The sequence below is a fragment of the Tachypleus tridentatus genome, chromosome 13 (genome assembly GCF_004210375.1).
Source record: "Tachypleus tridentatus isolate NWPU-2018 chromosome 13, ASM421037v1, whole genome shotgun sequence".
Lineage (NCBI taxonomy): Eukaryota > Metazoa > Arthropoda > Merostomata > Xiphosura > Limulidae > Tachypleus > Tachypleus tridentatus.
The window spans coordinates 148,740,620-148,764,113 of record NC_134837.1 but is presented as its reverse complement, the minus strand read 5'-3'; the positions used below and the strand labels follow the sequence as shown (position 1 = coordinate 148,764,113).

The 23,494-nt window shown below is 31.0% G+C and overlaps 1 protein-coding gene and 1 long non-coding RNA gene across 11 annotated transcripts in view; one reads left to right on the top strand and one right to left on the bottom strand.

The window, feature by feature from the left end:
* LOC143238817 (uncharacterized) overlaps nucleotides 1-23,494 on the top strand; it is a 110,805-nt gene that overhangs the window by 9,165 nt on the left and 78,146 nt on the right. For 8 of the 10 annotated variants that reach the window (XR_013020788.1, XR_013020786.1, XR_013020785.1 and 5 more), the window contains one exon: nucleotides 3,270-3,348. The gene's annotated coding sequence lies outside the window, so the exon portion shown is untranslated. Of the gene's footprint in view, nucleotides 1-3,269; nucleotides 3,349-13,365; nucleotides 14,173-23,494 lie in introns of those variants that run through there. The other 2 variants (XR_013020789.1, XR_013020787.1) reach the window with 2 other exon arrangements.
* LOC143238818 (uncharacterized) lies at nucleotides 1,461-10,947 on the bottom strand. The gene is made up of 3 exons (XR_013020790.1): nucleotides 10,560-10,947; nucleotides 8,526-8,824; nucleotides 1,461-3,399 (listed from the first exon to the last, which is right to left on the bottom strand). It is a non-coding gene; the product is annotated as an uncharacterized LOC143238818 (long non-coding RNA).

Here is a 23,494-nt window from a genome sequence, read left to right as displayed (position 1 = left end):
TACACCGAGGAGAAATAGTTGTTGTTAAAATAAATATAGTTAAAACGCATAGGCGACGAAAATAACAAAATGAAATAATGATCACTGTTCAACCTATAATTTAATTTTGGTTGTTGTTAAGCGCAAAGCTACTCATATAGCTGTCTAGGTTGTTCCCACCACAAGTATCGAAACCCAACATTTAGCGTTATAAGCCTTCAGGCTTTCCGCTGAGCTACGGGGGACAGGATGATAAAAAATAAATAAGAATTAGTTTTGTTTTTCATTTTACAAGTTGAAAGGAAATAAAACGGCTATTGTATCTAACTACAGGCTAGTTTAGCTATCTTGAGATGTGTTTTATCTTTTTTATCTGTATTTAAAAGATCATCAGAACTGCTTGTATGCTTGTTTATATAATTTTGTGCAAAGCTACAGGAGAACTGTTTGCGCTAGTTGTTGCTGATTTTGAAGTGATAAACTAGAAGAAAGACAGCCAATTTATCTGTATATTTCTAACTAAAAAACGACAACAACATTGATTTAAAAATTCATTTTTTAAACCAGTGTGAACATAAACAATCACAGTATTCTAGTTCACATAAAAGAAAGGAAAGTAAAACACACATATACAATGTCTTTATTTCTTACACACACAAAAAACAACAACAACTTATTCTCAACGTTTCGGTCATAAACCAACCTCAGACAGAAATGGCTAAAATCTGCGAAAAGTTCTGTTTGTGTTTCAGAGGTAAAGACACTTTACACCTGATAATATGTCTCCAGTAGCACTGTAGCTTATCTGTGAACTCACAGTGCTAGAAATCGGGTTTTGATACCCGTGGTGGGCAAAGCACAGATACTCCATTATGCAGCTTTGTGCTTAATTCTAAGTAATCAATCAATAATAAACATTATGCTATTTGTTTGTTCTATTTAAACTTGTGTACAAGCACTCTTAGAAGAACACTAATTAACTCGAACTATCTTCTAGGTTTAGAAAATACTATTCATAAATGTCATATAAATGTTAATGATTAACAAAAATAATAAAAAACTATAGATTTACAGGATTAAGAAAAATTACTTTAAAAATCAGTTTGAAAGTTTCAGAGGTACGTGAAATTAAACAATTCAATATTTACAGCAGGAAAAAACTGATGACTGAGAAGATACTTAACTGATATTTCAGTGATTTATAATTAGTGTAGGTCTTAGTTTCTTGTGTATTGACTTATGGTATATTGTATTCCTAATTTTATAATTATAATCTAATTATAGTTTTGACCTATAAAGTTAAGTTATTTTTCTTCAAGAGTTAATGATGATTATGAATAAATGTCTATAACACTTTAAAACGTGGTAAATAAGAATCTGATGACGTATAGATTTATACAGAATTTTCAGTTTGGGATCACTTTAAAAGTTTAATTTTTATTTTTAGATAAGCATCGCAAAAATCACACATTTTGGGAAGACTCTGATAAGTATTTTTTAATGTGCAGTTATGTTCACATACATATGTTATGGCCAGATAGAAATGATTTACATATTTTTACTTAACTCTCTTTAGTCCTAGGAAAGTGACTTTTACATAACGATTATTCTTTAAAATTCTTAACACTAATGTGTAGAGGAATGTATCTTGCCGAATAACTCACGTGTAGATGAGTCAAGTAGTAACAATAGAAAATTAAGTGATGAAATTCATTGAAATGTTCGTTTAGGATGAATTGCTTAAAGTTATAATGTATGAAGAATTTCCATAAGAATAGCATTTCGACGAAACACTTACTATCTTTATGTCTTAAGTTATTTAATTTAGCCTTGTTTACAAACCTTACAGCAAACATTACGTTTTACAATATAATATAATATATATATATAAGTCGTTATCATGAATTGTCATTATTATACATTTAAAGTACCTAGTTTTACCTAGGTATGTCACAAAATCACTGACAGTTACGTTATCGTAAACGAACGATTAGTATTCTTAGTTCTTCTCTTCACGAATCTGGCCTAGTGGTTAGTGTATTGGTTGTGGATCACAGGATTTAGGGCTCGAGTTGAGATGACACTGAACATAATTTACATTTTAAGCCTTCGACTTGTTATGAAAATAACATTCAATCCCGTTTTTCGGTTGAAAGAGCCAGACAAAGTGCTTCTGGTGGCGTGTGCTGCTGACTGGTTGCATTCTTTGTAATGGCCTCAAAAGGGGCCATTTATGCTGAAATTTTTAATTTTTGTTAACCTATTTCTTGAATAAATGTGCACACAAAAAACAACAACAACTTACAATAGCTCACACAGTAGAATTAAATATTCTTTCAATGCTCGATATACAAGATATGAGTAAACTGAACCGACAAATTATAATTTTAATAGGACAATATTAGTCCACTACTAGCAGGGCGATATGTTATATATGTTTCCACAATAGGTGGCGAGTAAAACAATTAAACATTTAAATTCTGAATACACTACCTCTTAATAACAAGATGTAATCAAATTTTTTAAGAAGCTGGAAGAAAATACTGTGTGCCTTTACTAGTATGTATGAAGATGATTCCTTATCACGTACACAAACTTGTGACTGGATCATAAGGCTTAATACACGCCAAACACGAACTGGTTATAAGAAGACATCAGGCCGGCCATATTAAATAGTGAGCCATTGCAGAGGGTAAACGAAATAATAAAAAAAACAGAAGGATTCGAGTTAGATATGTATTGTTCATAAATTGAATGTTGGTATCCAGTCATGACAACCCATCATTCATAACTACTTGTACAATAGAAAGGCGCCTGCACAATACGCTTCAATAACGATAAGCAACGTGTCAAGCAGAATAGATATGGTATCTATAACAGTTCGTGTAGCAATAGATCTTGATCGAACTTTTACAAGTGAATAAGATTGATTGTGTCAGTCAGAGCCAAATATCAAAGTAACAAAGAGTGGACAGGCGCCATTTGCACTTCCATTCAAATAACATTACAACAATAATATTCTGAAATAACTTAGGTGTTATGTTCTTTGACAACTTGACATCCTATATCACAGTTGACGTTAAATTTTACTGAACAGATATGAAACTCATTAAATAACGGAAGAAATGCGTTGTTTCATGTTGAATAGAGGTGTCTTGTAACTCATTCATTCATATCCTCAACGCTCGTGATGTATTTATTTTTGTTATTTATTATAAAGCTAAATAAAGTTTAGTTTCTTTCTTGACACCTTTTGCACTTTATATTGTCTTTTTTTTTAATTTTTCTAGTACTCTTAGAAAATAAGAAGTTTGTCAAGAGATGAGCATAAGAAGAGTATTATCTGCCAGTAGTCGAAACTTGTTCTTGGTAAGCAATCTTCCAGTTGATTTTTTTTTCTCTGAGAAACTCTCTTTCAATCTATAAAAAGTCCAAAAATTAAATTAATAAATATATAATAACTCAATTTTGACTTAATATATTTAAGAGCACTCAATCATTAATAAGTGGGACATATGCTTGATAGATTTATATGCAAAAACGGCTCGTTTGGGTTGAGAAAATATTTTACGAGCCGTTTTTGCATATAAATTTCTCAACAAGTGGGTTTCTCAACATCACTGATTATATGCTTGATAGTTGAAATAATATGGTCAAACTGGTAACTTTCAATCATTAATAAAAATCCTTAAATAAATGGAGCATATATCTGATAATCAAATAACGTGGTCAAACTGGCCACTGTCAGCAAAACCAACACATTAGAAATCGTGACTTTGTATATTATTGTATTGTGAATATTAATAATATTTACGTACATGTACTGTAAAATAAGAATATATTATAGCTTATATGTTCAGTTCATATCATTACTTCGGTCTCCGTTATACTCTAAGTTATTTGATGCTTTCAAAGAGTAAGGGGAAAATATTTGTGGTAAAAATAATCTTCTCTATGTTTGCTTTTAACTCATTAGATTTCTTGCAAGCTATTTGTTTTTTCAGTTCACTATTTCCTTTCCAGCCTGCTATCTGTATTGTTAGATCACTAGTTGCCTCAGCAACCAACTGTTCTCTTTATTTGCTTAGTATTTCTTTCTTTTTTTTCAGCTTGCTACTTGTTTTGCCAGTACGCTCACCATTCTTTTGTCCAAAATCAGTTTAATTCTTTCACGATTTTTTTTTTACTTGTACTTTATTGATGGTTTATTTGTCATTTCACTATAAGCATTGCCAATTCACTACAGCCTTTCCCACCACACTATTTTCTTTACCAGCAAACCTGTTACTTTGCCAAATGATTAAGGCTTCAGTTTTCGATTTGTTTTCTCCAAGGTACACGTGTGTTTAATTAACTGTTCAGAACTTTGTTAGCTTTATCTTAAAATGTTCACATATGAAATTAGGCTTAATATACAGTGTAAGTTGTAACATCTCAGAAGGAATAACTTTATTATCATATCTAATACTAGATAGTAGTATTGTTTATTTGAGTTTTATCTTTTTGGAATCTAATCTTCATTGAAAAAAATTACATGAGATTGTTCTCAGATTTTTCTTTTAATTTTTGGACCATTTTGTTCTTTTCTCCACAAATATGTTTATATAAATGTCTAAGAAAATTAGTAGTTTTTATTATTTGTTAATAGACTACAAAAATATTTTTACAGGTTTAAAAAACAAAATATGGCATTAATCTTATTTTCTCTGTTGTATAAAGTTGAAATTGTATTTAATACCTTCTTCATAAAATGAGTAAACATATCACAGTAAATTGTATGTTTTCTTTATGGCCAACCCACAACGTGCTATCTGCTGAGTCCACGCAGGGGAATCGATCCCTTAATTGTAAATCTGTAGATTTACCGCTGTACTAGCTGGGACCGTAGTGAATTAAAAGTCAAATATATTATCTAATTGCTCTGTAGTTAGAAGGTGATTAAATACATAACAATGGTACCAAATTTAATGAGTTCATGGTAAAAACTAGTCACTGACTCGCTATTTACGTTTACAACTTTGTTTAATTGGCTCTATCTATGGTAGTTTTATTACATGTATTTCATTAAGTGCTTTTGTGGCATGAGTTTAAAAACGACTTGAGTTAACCGAGAACAGTTCTAACGAATTTGCTAGTTTATTTAATGAAGACTTAACGAGCCTGTCTTTATATGTAGTTTTAAACCAAGAATTTTCCACCCGGAAAAGAATAGAACATGAACATTTTGATCATGAATCAAAACGGGAGGTTTTCCATTGCTTAAATTACCGATTGCTGGTTTGCGTAAATAATGTTTCCCAGTAATTTAGAAAAAGTAAATTAGCACATACATATATTTTGTTTATACATAATCATGTTTGTTTGTTTGTTTTGATATTTCGCACAAAGCTACTCGAGGGCTATCTGTGCTAGCCGTCCCTAATTTAGCAGTGTAAGACTAAAGGGAAGGCAGCTAGTCATCACCACCCACCGCCAACTCTTGGGCTACTCTTTTACCAACGAATAGTGAGATTGACCGTCACATTATAACGCCCCCACGGCTGGGAGGGCGAGCATATTTGGCGCGACTCGGGCGCGAACCCGCGACCCTCAGATTACGAAGCACACGCCTTAACGCGCTAGGCCATTACATAATCACGTAGAAGAAATTCGTTGCCATAAAGCTTCAGAAGTAGGGTGGTTGTCTACTTTAACTTTATCGCGTTCCTAAACAGTAGCCAAAATCATCCGAGAAGTAATGCTACCATCTGGAATATTCTCCGGACAAACGTTTGACGTGTAGGTCAATTTTTAGTCACGTAATGACATTGTTTATTGCACATATCAATAAATATTCTTGTCACTAACTGAAGAACTAAAAGAGGAAAAGAAATATCCACAAGCGTCTGAGAGTTAAACATTAATTTTTAAATGTCCTATGCAACAAAGAAATACTAAAAGAGAAATATGACACTAAAGATGTGATACAACACACGACTGTCTGAATTATTTCTGTATACTTGAGGGACTCGTGTCTTTTTCAAAACTTATCAAAGATATATTTATGAACTCCCTATGAAGGGAGATGGCAACATAAAAAATATACATATTAAAACAGTGTCCTAAACCTTTGAGAAGTAAACATAAAAAAATGTATCTATTTCTATAAGACGCTAGCTGTAAGCACAAGATATGTTGTTGTTCTTTGAAGTTAAGCACAAAACTACACAAAAGGCTTTGTGTGTTCTCCTGCCACATGTGTCGGAACCCAACTTTTATTGTTGTGAGGCCGCAGACATGCCGCTAAGGAAAAGCTACGTTAATATATAAATACTGGTTTCTTTATTATTGGAAACTTGGTACTTACGTCCACCTCATTAGCCAACGATTAAAATAATTCTTATAATGATGTACAAATAATGACAGATAAAAATGTTTTTAATTAATCAGATAAAAACAAATAATGAATGCGAAATTTCATTCTGAAACTTACAGGTAATAAATAAATAAATACGCTTTGATAAGACCGCAATGCTCCTAATTTTATTTTCATATAATTCTAAAAATATCATTAATGTGTAGAAAAATTAAAAGCTATAAAATCTGCTCTAAAAGGAAACTTAAAGCTACCATTTAAACACTATAGTTTACTTAATTTCTAAGCAAAAATGTGGAATTTAGAAAGAGTCAGCATATTTTTTAAAATCAATTACGGTCGAAAACATTTAATTATTAAACTTCTTCTGTTACAGTTGTGTCTCCTCGTTTATTGTAATCCCATAATTATTTAATCAAACTAGTTTTCTCTTCTGTGTAATCGACATAAAACTTATTATCTAGTGATATTATTCGTTGTGTTACTATTTCAGTAGATTTTATAACACTGATAAACCAGAAAGTCAATTGTCTATTGATTGGTTCTTTGTTATTTCTGTATAAATATGCAATAAAAAGTATATAATCTTGACAATATTTTAAAAGCATCTTATTTGAATTAAAAATAATTTTGTCGTTTAAAAATTAATAAGTTTAAGAGAAAACACAAGATAATTTATTGATTAAGCCTCAACTTGTAAGGCTTAATGGACATCAATAAAGATTTTATTAGAACAATCTAAAGTAACACTAAATAAATATACAAGTTAGCAAAACGTTTGCGTAATAAGGAATAATAAAACAAGGTATTATTCAGAAATAGGTTTAATATTTATTAAATGTTTTTATTGGAAAAAAATACTTAATATTTGGTTCGTTTCTTTAGATTTTCTGGAGTTTCATAACAGAAACTCCTGTTGACAATAAACGTTCCAGTTAAGGTCATGAGCGTAAATCGTGGTCAAATGATCACTAAGAGAGAAATTACGTTAGCAACACTTGTATATAGTGGTAATCGCAACACATGTGCTTCTAAAAGTATGTAGTCCTCTTCCAGATATTTTATCACAATGATTTCACAAAGTTATATTTATTAGACTAGCTATCTGGCATATGAGAACTTTAAAAAATAATTGGGTTTTATTTTATTCGTTCATGTTACTGAAGAAATCAAAATAGTTTTCATGGAAATCATTAGTTTATTACCAGACACACAACTTTCGTAATTTTCAGTCGAAGTGAGATTTTCGATATATATATGCGTATAAATGATACTTGTCGCTCATTCGACAGTCACTATGCTGCATTCATAAATATCTGGCTATTTATAACTCAGCAATAGTTCTAAGCGCTTATAACGCTGAATATTGGGTGTAAATACCCGTGGTGGCTCGAGCACAGATTGTGTAGCTTTTTGCTTAACACCAAATAAACAAACAATAAAAAATTATTCGCTTCTTTGTTTCTAAATAGCAGCTTCTCCTCCTCTGTCTCAGCCGTAAATTAAGGGTTTAAGCTTTTAAATTCAGGTGCTTAATTTTCCATGGTGCAAACAACAATATAAACAAAATAACCTATTAGGTATATTTACGTTTAAAAATAATAAATAGCAGATGAATGGCATCCATATTAAGAAAAGGAACAAGTTTCTTCTTTGATTGTCATTCTGTTTTGTTTGTTCTTATTAAGCGCAAAGTTGCTCAAGGAGACATTTGGAAATTGTAGCATAATAAACCTTCAGGGTAATCTCTGAGCCAATAGGGTGGGGGCTTAACTGTCAAGAGGAGAAATTAAAGATAATATAAATTTGATATGTTTTATTCTATAAATTTATAATTAAAATGTTTTCCTTTTATTCAGAAAATGTTATGAAAAATACTTACATCATTTCATTTGTAATATTTCTCATTCTTAAGAAAACTGATGATCACGATAAAATGTAAGAACGTTTGTATTTTCTATAACTTACATTAATTAATTATATATGCATGTATATATCAAATATTTAATTACTAAACTTAGAAGAAAAATGAGTTATTTATGTTGATTTTAAAATGAAAGACTAAGGTATGCGATGTGTAAAAGAAATAACAGCTTATAAAAGATTTTTTAAACATTTTTCAATTAGATCCATGGACTACTGTATTATCATATTTTATATATTTTTGCTTTATTTTGCCATAATGTATTACCTTAAAATAAGAGCATTAAAAAGTCTAGTGGAGACTTCACTGATCAGTATGGCAATCCATGGTGGTCAAATATAAGCCAGCGATCAGCCTGATGTCTGAAGAGGAACACGCATAGCTGTGTCAGTAGTTATCCTCCCATGCCGTAAGAGGTTGTTACACACGTGTTGGACTCAAAAAGAGAGAGCGGGATGTGCCATCAGAGACGATGAGGTCATAGCTGCACAAATTGGCATCAGAGGGCCGTTGATATAGGCACGATACTAGGCTGTCATGACAGACTGTCATAATGTTATAGTTCCCTAAAACATAAAATGTTTCAACCTGACTATAATTAAAACAGTCAGTATAAATCACAAATTTATTAGTTTATTATATTTCCTAACCATTTTAATTGTTCTAAAAGAGAAACTCGATAGTAATATTAGTTCTATACATTTCCTGACCATTTAAATCATTCTAAAAGAACAATATCATGAAATAGTTAAAGCTTACTATTTGATGTCTCAACATAACTATATTTAATACAACTGGTTTACGATACTATATTTTTAATTAATTATATTTCCTAACCATATAAATAATATTTAAAGGATAATATCATAAAATATCATGCATTGATTAAAACTTATTACACTTTCACTAGTTTGACTTTATGATATTAACATAACTTGTCAAAATAGCTCACTTACATATGATACTTTATAATTTTATCTTAGATGAATTTTACAAAGGCAGACTCTGTGTTTGAACTTCTGTCAATGTCTATATTTAATTATATTAAAACCATTATTTTAATGAATGTCTCCAGGATTTTAACAAATGTACTTCACATATAGTTATGTCATCAATGTTAAAACCATTATTTCGATTATATTTTAACATCTGTGCTGATTCATTTTGCTACAATTATAGGTATTAAACGAATGACTCACTATTTATCCATTCATTCTCTATAGAAGATTAAAATTGCAAAAACTTGAAGATTGTCTAACGCGATTAGGCATCGATCACTGAAACGCACATCTTCAAACATCAACTGTAAAAGTATGGAATATATTTCCAAACTGTTCGTAGCTTTTTCATACAATGTTTTGCATGATATTTACTGATTTACTTTCATGGCCAGGTGGTTAGGGTGCTCGACTCATAATCTGAGAATCACAGGTTCGAATTCCCGTCACACCAAACATCCTCCACCTTTCATCCGTGGGGGCGTTATTATGTGTGGTCAATCGCACCATTCATTGGTTAAAGAGTAGCATTAGAGTTGGCAGTGGACAGTGATGAATAACTGCCTTTCCTCTAGTTTTAAACTGATAAATTAGGGACGACTAGCATATATAGCTCTTGTGTAGTTTTGCATGAGATTAAAAACAAACAAACAGACACATATATAACTGTGAACAAATAAACATAGATTACACTGATGAAACACTGATTTCAAATTAACTTTTGTTTGAGAACGCTAAACAGCAAAATGAAATTCAAAACAAATAATCCACAAGTAAAATATGCATTTTATTTAAATAAGACATTACTATAAACAATAATTTACTCGTCTAATGATTATGAAAGATATCCATTGAAACACATTAAGAAAGAGAGTATATATTGTCGGTTTGCTACTGTTGGTATACTATAATTCTCGGAAGCTATAATTGTGATTAACCCTTGTTAATCGGAAAACTACAGGTATTTGACCAGAAAAATTTTCAGATTTTGAAATTACACACCATTTAACTTCAGACGTTAGTATTTCTACGAAAACTTTGTATAACATTGGCTGTGAAAAATTCACGCGTGATCAGTAAAAAGCTGGCTAGCTCCAAGTTAAGTGAAGTGTACCTGTATAAATTCAGAAATGATTCACTTTCAGTGAGCCTTCGATAAGATATCATGGAAGTTCCAAACTGGATAGAAGACATAATATTGTTTGTAAGTTTCTACAAAACTTCTATATAAATCATTATTTGTAATAATCGGTATTATAAATTGTGTTATTCTTGATATGGTATAGGTATTAACACTACTAACCTGAAGATGACCTAGTCAGGACAAAACGTGGAGGCGACATAATGTGACGGTCAATCTCACTATTCCTTGGTGAAAGCCCAAGAGTTGGTAGTGGGTGATGATGACTAGTTGCCTTCCTTCTAGGCTCACACTACTAAATTATGGACGGCTAGCGCAGATACTCCTCCTGTAGCTTTGCGTGAAATTCAAAAAACAAACAAACTCTATTGCTAGGGGTCGCATGTTTTATCTCATGCTGCTAAGTGGGACAGACTGGGATTATATGACACTGAAAATAGAGATGTTATACCCGCGGTGGGAAGAAAAACACTATAGATAGTTGTATAGTTTTGTACATATATAGACAAACTTCTATTTCACTGTATAAACTTACGTAAACATATTTTATCTTTATCAGCAAACAATACAATCATATGGTCGATTATTTTTATCGTGTCTATTTTAAATAGAGCAACGTTGTCAAGTGTTTGAAAAATTTGAATACTAATACTATTTAAATGTGAATAAAGATTAATCAAAGATTTTTTCATAAGTTATGATGAGTTTGTTTATTTAGGCTATGAATATTTCTGTTTTCGTTAAATTTAATTATTTTTCGTCAGATTTCAGATTTTCTAAACATTTAAAAACTAGAATAAAGTAATTCTACACAACTTTCCATATAACATTCAAAAGGTTTGTTTGTTTGTTTGTTTTGAATTTCGCACAAAGCTACTCGAGGGCTATCTGTGCGAGCCGTCCCTAATTTAGTAGTGTAAGACTAGAGGGAAGGCAGCTAGTCATCACCACCCACCGCCAACTCTTGGGCTACTCTTTTACCAACGAATAGTGGGATTGACCGTCACATTATAACGCCCCCACGGCTGGGAGGGCGAGCATGTTTGGCGCGACAGGAATGCGAACCCGCGACCCTCAGATTACGAGTCGCACGCCTTAACACGCTTGGCCATGCAGGGCCATCATTCAAAGGTAAAGTATTATTTTGATTGATGGTTTTAGTTAATTTTCCTTTTATTAAAAGTTATTTTAGTACTAAATATAAAATACACATGGAAAAGTAAAATCTAAATAGACGTTTTTTTATTTTTTATGTGATTTACTACTTCCCTATATTTGTTGACCTTGATTTATGAATGTTTGGATTATCTTTCTATTAATTATTTCATTTATAAGGCAGATATAGCTGTATAATAAAATAAGATAGTATAACTAAGTTGTTCTTAATTTTTTTGGTTACCTATTTAAATACTATTTCTCTAAATTTATAAATTAATGTTATATAATAGGATTTCGATGTTTATTACAATAAAATTAACGATACAATCTTTCAAAATTATCCTTATATTGATTTGAGACCAATGATGTTTTTTTTTTCTCATTTAGAGGAAACTACTAAACAATATTTCCACTTTGACATTATTTCCATAATCAGATTTATTTGTAAGTTTACTTCGTTCACCTGTTTAAATACTGTAAACCACAGTTTTCGGGTTTCATAGTAATTTCATTCCAAAAGGACTTTTTACATAGGTCCAGCCCAACTGATGAGCTGTATTGGCTTATAAACGACCAAAATAAATCTGAAATTTTAGTTTACATGAAAGCCGTAATGGATAAATTGAGAGAAGCATCTGCTGCAATCACACGTAATTTTCTTCATAAATAAACATCATGGAGCTTCCAAATACTTAGTTAAGCAATTCAATGTTATTTCAAGTGAAATGGTGAAGCAACTTAAATAATGATTTTGAATTCGAAGCTTGTGAGAGATTTTCAGTTTGAAGGATTTTAGATCAGATTCTTCAATTTAGTGAGAAATTGAAAGACTAATATATACTTTTACTTTTATTAGTGAACAAATAAAACGTAAGAGAGAGAGAGAGAAAGTTAAGCGACTTAAAAATCAAATATAATAACGAAATTTAAAATAGATTAAGTGACTCGCAAAATGATAAACATTTTCATAAAATAACGTTTTTACTATTGATAATGCCCAGTTAATGTTCTTTCAAATGTTGAGTTTGTGTCAAAATATAATCAATAAAAATCTATATTTGCTTTAGTTTTAATGGCAACAATTGAGTTATAAAGTCCCAAATTAATGGTCATGAATATTTATATTATGGGATTTAACATCAAATACTTCAGTGCAATACAATACAGAGTCTAGAACATGAATTATAATAAAATTCAAAGTAGAAGAAAAGGAAAGAAACTGAAGTATTAGCTCTTCGAAATACCTTAGAACGTTGAAACAAACTTGAAGGGATGAAAATAGAAATATTAGGTTACTTACAATCATATTAAGAACTAAGTATTTCACTTTTGACAGAAAGCATAAATATTTTACTTGATAACGAAAATGATACACTTTTATCATTAAATTTATTTTAATTAACATTTTCAACTCACGCCTTTTAATGATATATTTTTGTCCCTCAGGCCAATATAATGACTAAACGTTACAGTATGATTTTAAACATGACAATTTTCTCTAACTGCTGAAAACTCTGTATTAAAGCATTTCCTTACAATTTCGTTCTATACCCAAACTCATCAATTTTTGCATCATATCATATATATATCTTATTTCTCAAATGATAGATGAAAAATGTTCCAACAAACGTTTTAACTTTGAGTACTATAATCCATTTCACGCCTAGTAAGTTCCGGTAACGAGCGAAAAGCATTTTCTGTGGTGGTCTACAACAGATATGGTTGACTTGCTACTATACCTTTCTCTTGCTAGTAACCGGCATATGTAAAAAAATAATTTTTAATTTTTATTATTACTCCCATTATACAGGTAAATCTAAAAGACGTTCATACCTTGCCAGTGCCCCTCAACGTCCAGCGTCCCCCTGGCTTTGAGGCCCATTGTCCAGATTAAAACTATTATTTAAACAGGCCAAAAATATATTTCATTTATGTCTATCATCATCGGCACATGTTTCTCTAAAGAATTTTGTGTTTTATTTTCTTCGTCATTGATTCTTAGCTTTTAGAGCATTGTTTAACTAATTATTTCTTCTAAATGGAAAAGGAGAAGATAACGTCTGTTTGTTTTTTCTTTTTGTGAGAGAAACAAACAAACTGCAAGACCCTTGTAGTGTTTAGCTGAATGTTTTTCATTATTTATTAAATTTGATTATTTTTTTATTTAGAACTAACGAATCTTGTAAGAAAACTAACTAATGTTTTATTAAGCTCATCAGTATGCTCAGATATAGAAATTAATATGTAATATTTATCAGGGAGAATAACCGTAAATAAACCTTCATGAGCTAATTTTTATTTGTATTGAATGGATTTGTGGTTAAGAGCAAAGAGAGACAAATGCAAAGTGCTAATTTTTGTTCTAATATTACAAGTTCCTTCTCGAAGAGAAGTTCGCTCAGAAATGAATTGTTTTCAAAGTTCGTGTTTTTTTATCAAATAGAAATTCTGTTAGAGATAAATTGTTTTCAGTGTCCACGTGTTTTGTGTAGAAACCTTATAGAAATAAAATGTTTCCAATTATCATGTGTTTTTTTTATCAGAGAGGATACCTGTTGGAGATAAGTTGTTTTTAATGCTCATGTTTGTTTGTTGTTGTTGTTTTTACCGAAAACGAATTCAGTTGAAGATAAACTGTTTTAATGCTTATGTGTTTTCTTGTTTTTACGTACTAAATGTAAAATAACTCTTACTTCCTTGTGCATAAAAAATCCCATTGTAGAAAGAGTCCGCTATTTTAGAATATTCATTCCATTTGCTGTGCAACAACAAACAACTTCATGTCTGATTTTTTTAATACTTCATGTTTCGACTTGTTTTGTTTGTTTCTTTTTTAATTTTGCGCAAAGCTACGCAGGAGCTATCTGCACTAGCCGTCCTTAATTTAGCAGTATAAGACGAGAGGGAAGGCAGTTAGTTATCACCAACCACCGCCAGCTCTTAAACTATTTTTTTACCAACATATAGTGGGATTGATCGTAACTTTATAACGCCTCCACGGTTAAAAGGGCGAGCATGTTTGGTGTAGCGGGGATTCGAACCCGCGGCCCTCAAATTACGAGTAGAGTGCCTTAACCACCTGGCCATGCCGGGCCTTTTATTGACTTAACTTTTAGTTTTCTTCAGATTTTTATTGTTTTAGAAATAATGAGTATATTAAATATTAAACCAAATACATTTTGAATTTTAGCTCTTGTACAAGCTTAACTTAGTTAAGATACAATAAGTTTGCTAAAAGCATCTAGATACTTTTAAATAAAAAACGCAAGCATTTTAAATTCTTAATTAATTGTAGATCAAGAATAAGTACGTTTGTAACGAAATATTACAGTAAGGAAATAATCTACAAATTTAAGTATAAACAGCTCTTTGTTACTTAGTATTTTACAATTCTTCTTTGGAAGAGAAAGTGAAATAAAGTTTTATTCATGAAATATTCATTTGTTTTATTAGCCAAATGAATTTTGTTACTAGCTGGCCACCTACTCAGTTTAGAATACAACAGTTAAAGTTTCAAGAGTATCTGTAAATAAAATTATCTGAGAAAAATACCTTATTTTTAGGCTTTATATTCCTAAAATGTTTTTATATATTTTTAAATTCTAAAAGTGCATGACTTTATTCATTTTCAGTACTTAAGATAATATTTTCTAATTTATTAATCCAAAGACGACGGCTACTTTTACTCATAAGAAGAAAAACACTGGAAATAAAAATTTCCTTTAACACTCTTGAGCTAAACATATTCAATAAACAGACCATATTATATTTTGTTTTCTTTTTTCGTAGTCTTTGTCTTACTTAGTTTTGTTTATGAATTGTACTCTTTTTATGTATTATTCTTATGACAAATGCTTAATTTAACTTACTATAAATTTGTTGTTTCATTAAATATATAAATATATATGTATATATATTTACTGACAATGAGGGTACTGACATAAAATGAATAAGTTATTCATTAGCTCTTACATTAATCTTTCTTTCAAATAAATCGAGATTTTTTAAACATTTATGTTTATAGCTACCCAGTAATTATCAGTAATGAAGGATATCTAAATTCATTGTCTGAGTTTTTAGTTAAAGCATGAATATTTTACGTAAATCATCTGGTTTTAGTGACGCTCTGATATGTCGTTGAACTAGATATGTTTTTGAATTAGAAATTGGTTGATATAGCTCTCTACCGGATTAGAGATTTTTTATTAATTACATGATGACACTGTAATAACGTGAAGATAAAACAGTAAAGGATGAATTATTCCCTCTTATCTTTCTGGTATGTAATATATCAGTTTCACTCAATTTTAATAAAACTGGGGGTGTGTTGGTTAATAGAGATATGAACTGCAGCAAAGTTCAAGAGATTTTACACTATATACAGCTGCTTAAATATGGAATTGTAATACAAGGTCTCGTTTGTGTCTAATAGTTGCGAAAAGCTTCCACCACATCAGTATGAGGAATGTGTGATCATTTCTGTAAATTTTTATTATATTTCGTAAATACCCAATGTGCAACACAATTTCTGATTATTTTTGTTTTGAATATCGTATTACATAGTAACTTGGTATTACAATATCTTTAAAGTTAGAATAAACTTTTTCTGTATCGTTCGGTTGATTTTATTGTGTATTACGCGCTTTCTGCTGTAATACTTTTTAATAAACCTTTCCTGAGTTTCTTTGTGTTCACTTAAAAAACTGAATTTCTCTAAATGAAGCGATAAAAATTTATTTTTATTTCCTTGTGAGTGATATATTAATTGTACATGTTAATGATCGTTTTTGTGGGGCAATCAAAGAGATGAAAAGTTTGTGTAAATAAACATTGTTAACATAAAATTCGTTTAAGAGCAAACACTTTAGCTCATTTCTGTTTGTTTTTCTTGTTAAGTGTATCCTAGCTTTCGCTCTTTACTTTGAAAAGCGGGCAATTCGTTTTCGCTGCTATTTAGTTTTTGCCCAATTCTCTATTTATCACCACTTTTTTCATTTCATTTTGTTCGTTTCTAGTGTTCTTCAGTAGATGCTTCATTGTTCTGTGTTATCGTTCTTGTGTCACACGAATGACCTTATCTTAGGTGCTGTATGTAGATTACACCATACTAAAACGAATTACTTATGATAACTATCTTACAGGCCACATTTGCTGTCCCTCGGTAGTTCAGCGGAAAAATTAAGAACTTTTTACGCAGACTTCGAAAAATAATTCTTTAAAAAAATAATCTAACGAAATTCTTGAAACAAACTATGATATTATTACTAAAATGCCAATAGACAGGTTTCTTTGTTCAAGATTTTAAAGATTTTAAAATATGCTTCACGTTATTTAAAGTTCTATGTCATTTGACAAAAATTTTTCATCTTACAATATATAACTAAAAACTGCAAGTCGCATACAATTCACCACAAGTCAATTTATCAATAGCGTCACTTTTCGTTTCGTTGCTAAGCGACAAGATTTGAATATTCAGCCGGCCTAGGTAGGCCATCATCATGATGTGAATTAAAATATAATATGTACGAATGCAATGTAATCATTTCTGTTTTTGTTTTTAATTTCAGAAATTATTAAAACATTGCGTTTTTCATTACCATCATCAAGTATGAAATAACTTTAAAAACTTATCTTTTAATTATTGCTTCGTAACATATTACGCTGGTCAGTATAATTCTTGAATAAATTAATGGAAGAAACAAATGTACCGATTATTAAGTGATCTTTGCAGGCATTGTACTAACATTAAACAATGTTCGTAAAAATACTGATTTCACTTTGGTATTAATTAGATCAAACAATGTGCATATTGTAAAGTACAGTAATTAGTTTACAGTTTGGTTTTTGAGTTTCGCACAAAGCTACTCGAGGGCTATCTGTGCTAGCCGTCCCTAATTTAGCAGTGTAAGACTAGAGGGAAGGCAGCTAGTCATCACCACCCACCGCCAACACTTGGGCTACTCTTTTACCAACGAATAGTGAGATTGACCGTCACATTATAACGCCCCCACGGCTGAAAGGGCGAGCATGTTTGGCGCGACGGGGATGCAAACCCGCGACTCTCAGATTACGAGTCGCACGCTTAACACGCTTGGCCATGCCGGGCCAAGTTTAAAGTTAAAGCTAACTTCGGAAATTTAGTTGAAAACACGAGTTTTACATTAGCCTAAGAAAATCAGTATTTTATGTTTTTATTCTTTTACCTATTTTGCACCTGAATAATAGAATATATAATAATAAATTTATTAAGCAATAAATTAGACACAAAAAATCAAATAACAATATAAAACCATCAACAAAGAGTTAACTCGTCCTGTGATGGTTAAACACATAATAAAGTAAAATCAAAACTTACAAAATCAATATAAAGTTCCCAGAATATTATCATCAGTATTTAAGATCCATTGTTTTAAGTATTTCTTTTGATTAACACGATTAATAGAAGATCTTATACTATAAGGAATAAAATTATGAATACGAGGTGCCAAATAAAGACATTGATGAAGTGTAACTGTTTTACGTGGTATGGGTACATTAATTGGAAAAAAAGATTGAAGTCGTGTAAAATATGAAGTGACTTTAAAAGGCCTATTAAAAGAAACATGCATTGTAGATAAAGCTAAAAAATATAAATAAAGTTTATCATATGAAAGAGGGGAGTTAAATTTACTGAAATCGGTATCAAGCCTATGAGTAAAAATAAGAGAGAAAACACAGAGATGCATTTTAAATTTGTGTTAAATGCTCATATTCCGTTATAACGTAATTAAACACTCGCACCATGATACAGTAGTGCGTTGTTTGTCAGTCAATCAGTGAAAACTAAAATGATATCACATAGGGAATGTTTAACGGTGCAATTTGTTTTGTTCCACAAATCACAAGAAGAATTATGCACTCTGTAAGCTACAATACAGAATGACATATGTCTTCCAAAAGCGTGAACTAAAAGTATTTGTTACTATTAATTTTGGTTTTATTTCTCCTTGAAACAGAACGTTCGGATACCCTTCCCAAGTACTTCAAGGTGTGATTATTGTTACAAGCGAATAACAAATTGTAATTGTTTAATAAATATAAATACAGTAGTAATTTTACAAGTACTTAACAAGTGTTTTTAAATTAGTGATAAAACATTCAACATCGTATTCTAAATTAGTTTACTAATAACCCATAAAAATATTACGAACAGTTGTGAAAGTATAAATATCAGCACTTGATGATAAATATGAATGATAATTACATATATTTTACGCTAAATGTATCATCCTGCTGTAGATGTCGATGATTCAATTCGCAAACTATATCATAACATCTTTAATCTATACATTTTCAATATTCTGGTGGAAAATGCATATTAAATGGTTTTGGTGTAAGCTGTCGTCTAGTCACAGATATAATACCTAGAGACTGAAACGATCATATTTTTAGGCTGCAGCAAGATTCTTTTGATTTCAAAATAACCATTAGCATGTTAAAATATAACTTATTAATCACGGAACGTATCTGCACTGGAGCTATGAACATTTACCTTACCAGAACTTGCCAATGTTTTAAAAAAATCGATTTAAATATCTATTTTTAAGGATAAATAACTTACAAGATTATTCATGGAACTGATTTTATTAATATTGTTATGACACTTTTTATTATTAGTACATATTCATACAAACGTCGTAAAATATTATATCGAAAAAACGGTCACTATAAACACTGTATAAGTGCCTAGTATAGTTTTACATTATAACACACAGTTCTATTAGGAATACCCTAAAACCAGTGCAAGTAAGATAATCAAATATTTTATAAACACGAATTTCATGAATACATGTACTCTGCAAACAAACGTTATCACACTAAACTGAATACCTATATGTCACTGTAAGAAAAACAGTAGTCTGCACTAACATTTAGTGATTTCAAAAATAATATAATTTAATTATTTCTGAGCGAAATATCGAAGTTCATCGTGAAGTAAATTCTACACCACTTCTTAAGCCACATGTATAATGTATACATGTATAATGTATGTAAGCATGTGTGTGAGTGTGTATACATGTATAACGTATGTAAGCATGTGAGTGTGTATACATTCATTAATCACATATAAGTTCCAAATTTTAACAATGAGTTATAAATAAAATTAAATACGAACACCAGTTTTACGTCATTAACATGTAAAGCAATCAAACAAACTTTGAAAATTTCTAATGAGCACGTTCCACTTCCATTAGTAAGCATTGTTTAAAAGCAGAGCTCATTAGCGGAGTCTTTCTATAGACGTTTATTACTGAGCCAAGCATTGAATCCATTAGGAATATGTGCACTAAATGTAACCTGAAAGATGAAGACTTGACTTTTTTTTAATCATTCATCTACCTGTTACAGCCAGGACTCACGAGATACCATTCTACTGAAAGGCTCTACTTCTGAAGCTTGTCACCAGGTAACGGTAAAGCTTAAAAGGACTCGCTCGTGATCCTTTTCTTCAAATGTTTTATTCAAAGATAATTAACCGACTTCTGTTTTCAATTTAATTAACGCTGTCAATTTAGCTCCACGTACTCGGATTTCCCTGCGGGGCAACTAAGTCTCTGGTCTACCACAGCTTGAATTAAAGACTGCCTCTTCTTTCTTTCTTCTTTCCATAAGAGACGAGGAAAATTATCAGTTTCATTGGTCCACTGGGTTTGGACTAATGCAGTATGATTCCAATCAGCAAACAGTCTTGCTTGAGGAACACATATTACACTATACTGCAGTTGGCGAATCGCTTCTCTCTGTTTATTTCGATAGCAAAGCTCTGGGATTCATAAAATTGAACAGACTATTGAAATTATCTTTGGTCCTTTCTTAATGGTTTGTATTTTGAGTCTGCTTTTCTTCATTATGTTATCTACTGACAAGAAGACCTGTCAGTTTCAAGTAATAAAGTATGTATTAAGGGGAAAGGTAACTTGTTCTCAAAACTATTATAATGTACATAAAATAAAAACAAATTTGTACAAAATGAGTTAAATATATTAGGGTATGATACCTATCGCTGGTATATTATGGAATGTTTTCAATAACTGTTATCTAAGGGCAGTGTTTTCTAATATTAAACAAATATTTATTGCCTAGTCTTTAATAAACTATTCCGTCAAATAAAAATTAGAATGGCTTGGCTTAAAAATTTTACCAATAAATTAATAATAGTCAAATCAATCTGACCTTGATTTAACATTATAACAAATAATACTGTTTAATTTCCAGTATGTTGTTAGTTATGTTACCTTGTTTATCGTTTCCCCAATCAGAAATGTGAATATGATGTTCTGTGAACTAAATAGTTACAGCAGAAATATCAAAAGAATTGTTATTTCTTAAATTTTGAAAAAGTTTCTTACGTATGATTTATATGTCTCAAACACACAAAAAATAACAAGTCAGAAATAAATAAAAACTTTTCGAATACGTATCTGAAATATAGTTGAGCTAAAATGTAATCACATTCTTTTGTGGTGAGTTAGTTTATGTGGTAGCTGAGTGATCCTTGAATACTCTCTCCTCATTACTTAGATGTACGAAACATCATCTCATAAGATGTCGTGAAATGCTTTTGAGGCCCGGCATGGCCAGGTGATTAAGGCACTCGATTCGTAATCCGATAGTCGCGGCTTCGAATCCTCGTCACACCAAAACATGCTCGCCTTTTCAGCCGTGAGGGCGTTATAACGTGACAGTCAATCCGACTATTTATTGGTAACTGACAGTGTGTGGTGATGACGAGTTGCCGTCCCTCTAGCCTTACATTGGTAAATTAGGGACGGCTAACGCAGACAGCCCTCGTGTAGTTTTGCGCGAAATTCAAAACAAACCAGACCAAAACCAATGCTTTTGAACAAGAGTAAGTCGAAAATAGTCGATGATGTGACATAAACTGTAATTTAAATAGTTTGTAAGCTAATAAACTAGGGTTTAAAATAAGAGGAAACACGATCATAATATGATATAAACCACTTTAAAAAATGTAAAACAAAATTCATTATGTCCGTATATCTTGAATGTTAACGTTAGATATGAAGAGCATACGTTACATCATTGTAAATATTTATTTTATATATATATATTCATAACTCGTAAAATCACCCACAACTAAATACGAAAATTTAAAGATTGTATTTAAAATGTTCAGACTAGTAAATAGTAAAATAGGTTAATATTTATAATTTAAACTTTTTTTTAAAGGTACAAAACAATACATGATAAAATAAAGACTTGGCTTATGCTTTTAATTACGTATTTACCTTACCTTCTATGCTGTACATACATTGGGGGAATCCTTGGTTATAATGATAAATCACTTTATAAATGCATATTCCGAACTAAATATTAGTTTTACTTGTCAGAAAAAAAGCACAGTGCAGAATGAAAAAGAAAGTTATCCAAACTACACAGCAAATAAATTACCTACGAAATTTCAATATGCGGTCTAATCAGACCATAATATGTAGATTCACCATAAGCTATGATACATTATTTTTACTTTATTATCCCTCTAATGACACTCCAGTTGCGTTTATCTTTTGCAAATTAAACTAAGTATTTGATATATATATATATACATACATCCATTGTTTTCTTTGTCATGTTCAGCTCTTACTGATTTATAGTATATTTTGAAAACACTGTTAAACATTATTATTAAATGTGGTTTCATGTATTTTGTTAACATGTGACGTAATAGTTTTGTTCTGTATTGATTTTCAGTTTGCTTTCTGAAAGCTCTAAATCATAATGTTTTTGTAAAATATGGGAAATTACTCATTGTATTTTGGTTTAATCATTTGTAGAATGGGTTTTATCTATTATTTAGATTTGACTCACACTCTTATATCGAACCCTTGAATCTAAAGTGCAGAACATGTTTTTGTGGCATTGGAAGTTCGGTCATAAATCCTTGAATTATTTGTCCGGGGGTGCTATCTACTACGTAATTCATTGCCCTTGTATTAATATATACTGTTTATTTGAAGTTTAGCACATAGCTACACAATGTACTATTTGTGCTTTGCCCACCACGGGAATCAAAACCTGGTTTTAAGAGTTGTAAGTCTGCAGACATATCATTGTGCTACTGAGAGGCATAAATATATATACGAGGTGTGATCAAACAGTTCTAAGACTTCACTTTTATTCTGAAGAATAATGCACATACATCAGTATTATACTCTATCCCCTTCATAGTAATCTTCCCTAGCTTATACACAGATTTTCCAACTTTTCTGCCATTTTAGGAAGCAATGCTGGAAGTCTTCAACTTTTATGCGACTAAGTTCTGCTTTCACATTATTATTGATGGTGGGAATGTCATCAAATCTCTTTCCTTTCAACTTGATCTTGAATTTTTGGAGGAGAAAAAAACACAGGACAAAATCGGGAATGTTATTTTCTGCCAAATATTCTTGAACAGACAACAGTGTGTGAAGGTACATTGTCATGAAAAAACCAGTGACACATTGTCACACAATTCGTGTCTTAATAAAAGACCTGTTTAACTGTCTGGCCTTGAGGCACTAATTCATGATGAACAATACCTTGAACATCAAAAACACCATCAACATTGTCTTCATATTTGATAGAGACTGTCGTGCCCTTTTTGGACGTAGTGATGATGGAGACTTCCACTGGAATGACTGAAGTTTAGTTTTATGGTCATAACCGTATTTCTATGACTCATCTCCAGTAATAATGATTTTGAAGAAATTAGAATCAATTTCTAGTCTTTTTTTCAGATCCTCGCACACTTGTCGACGGTGAAACTTTTGGTCATCCGTCAACAGCCTTGAAAGAAATTTTGCAGACACTCGATGCATGCAGAGTTTTTCAGTTAAAATCACCTGACATGATCTGAAGAAAATGTCCAATTCATTAGCAGTTTCGCGGATAGTTAATTG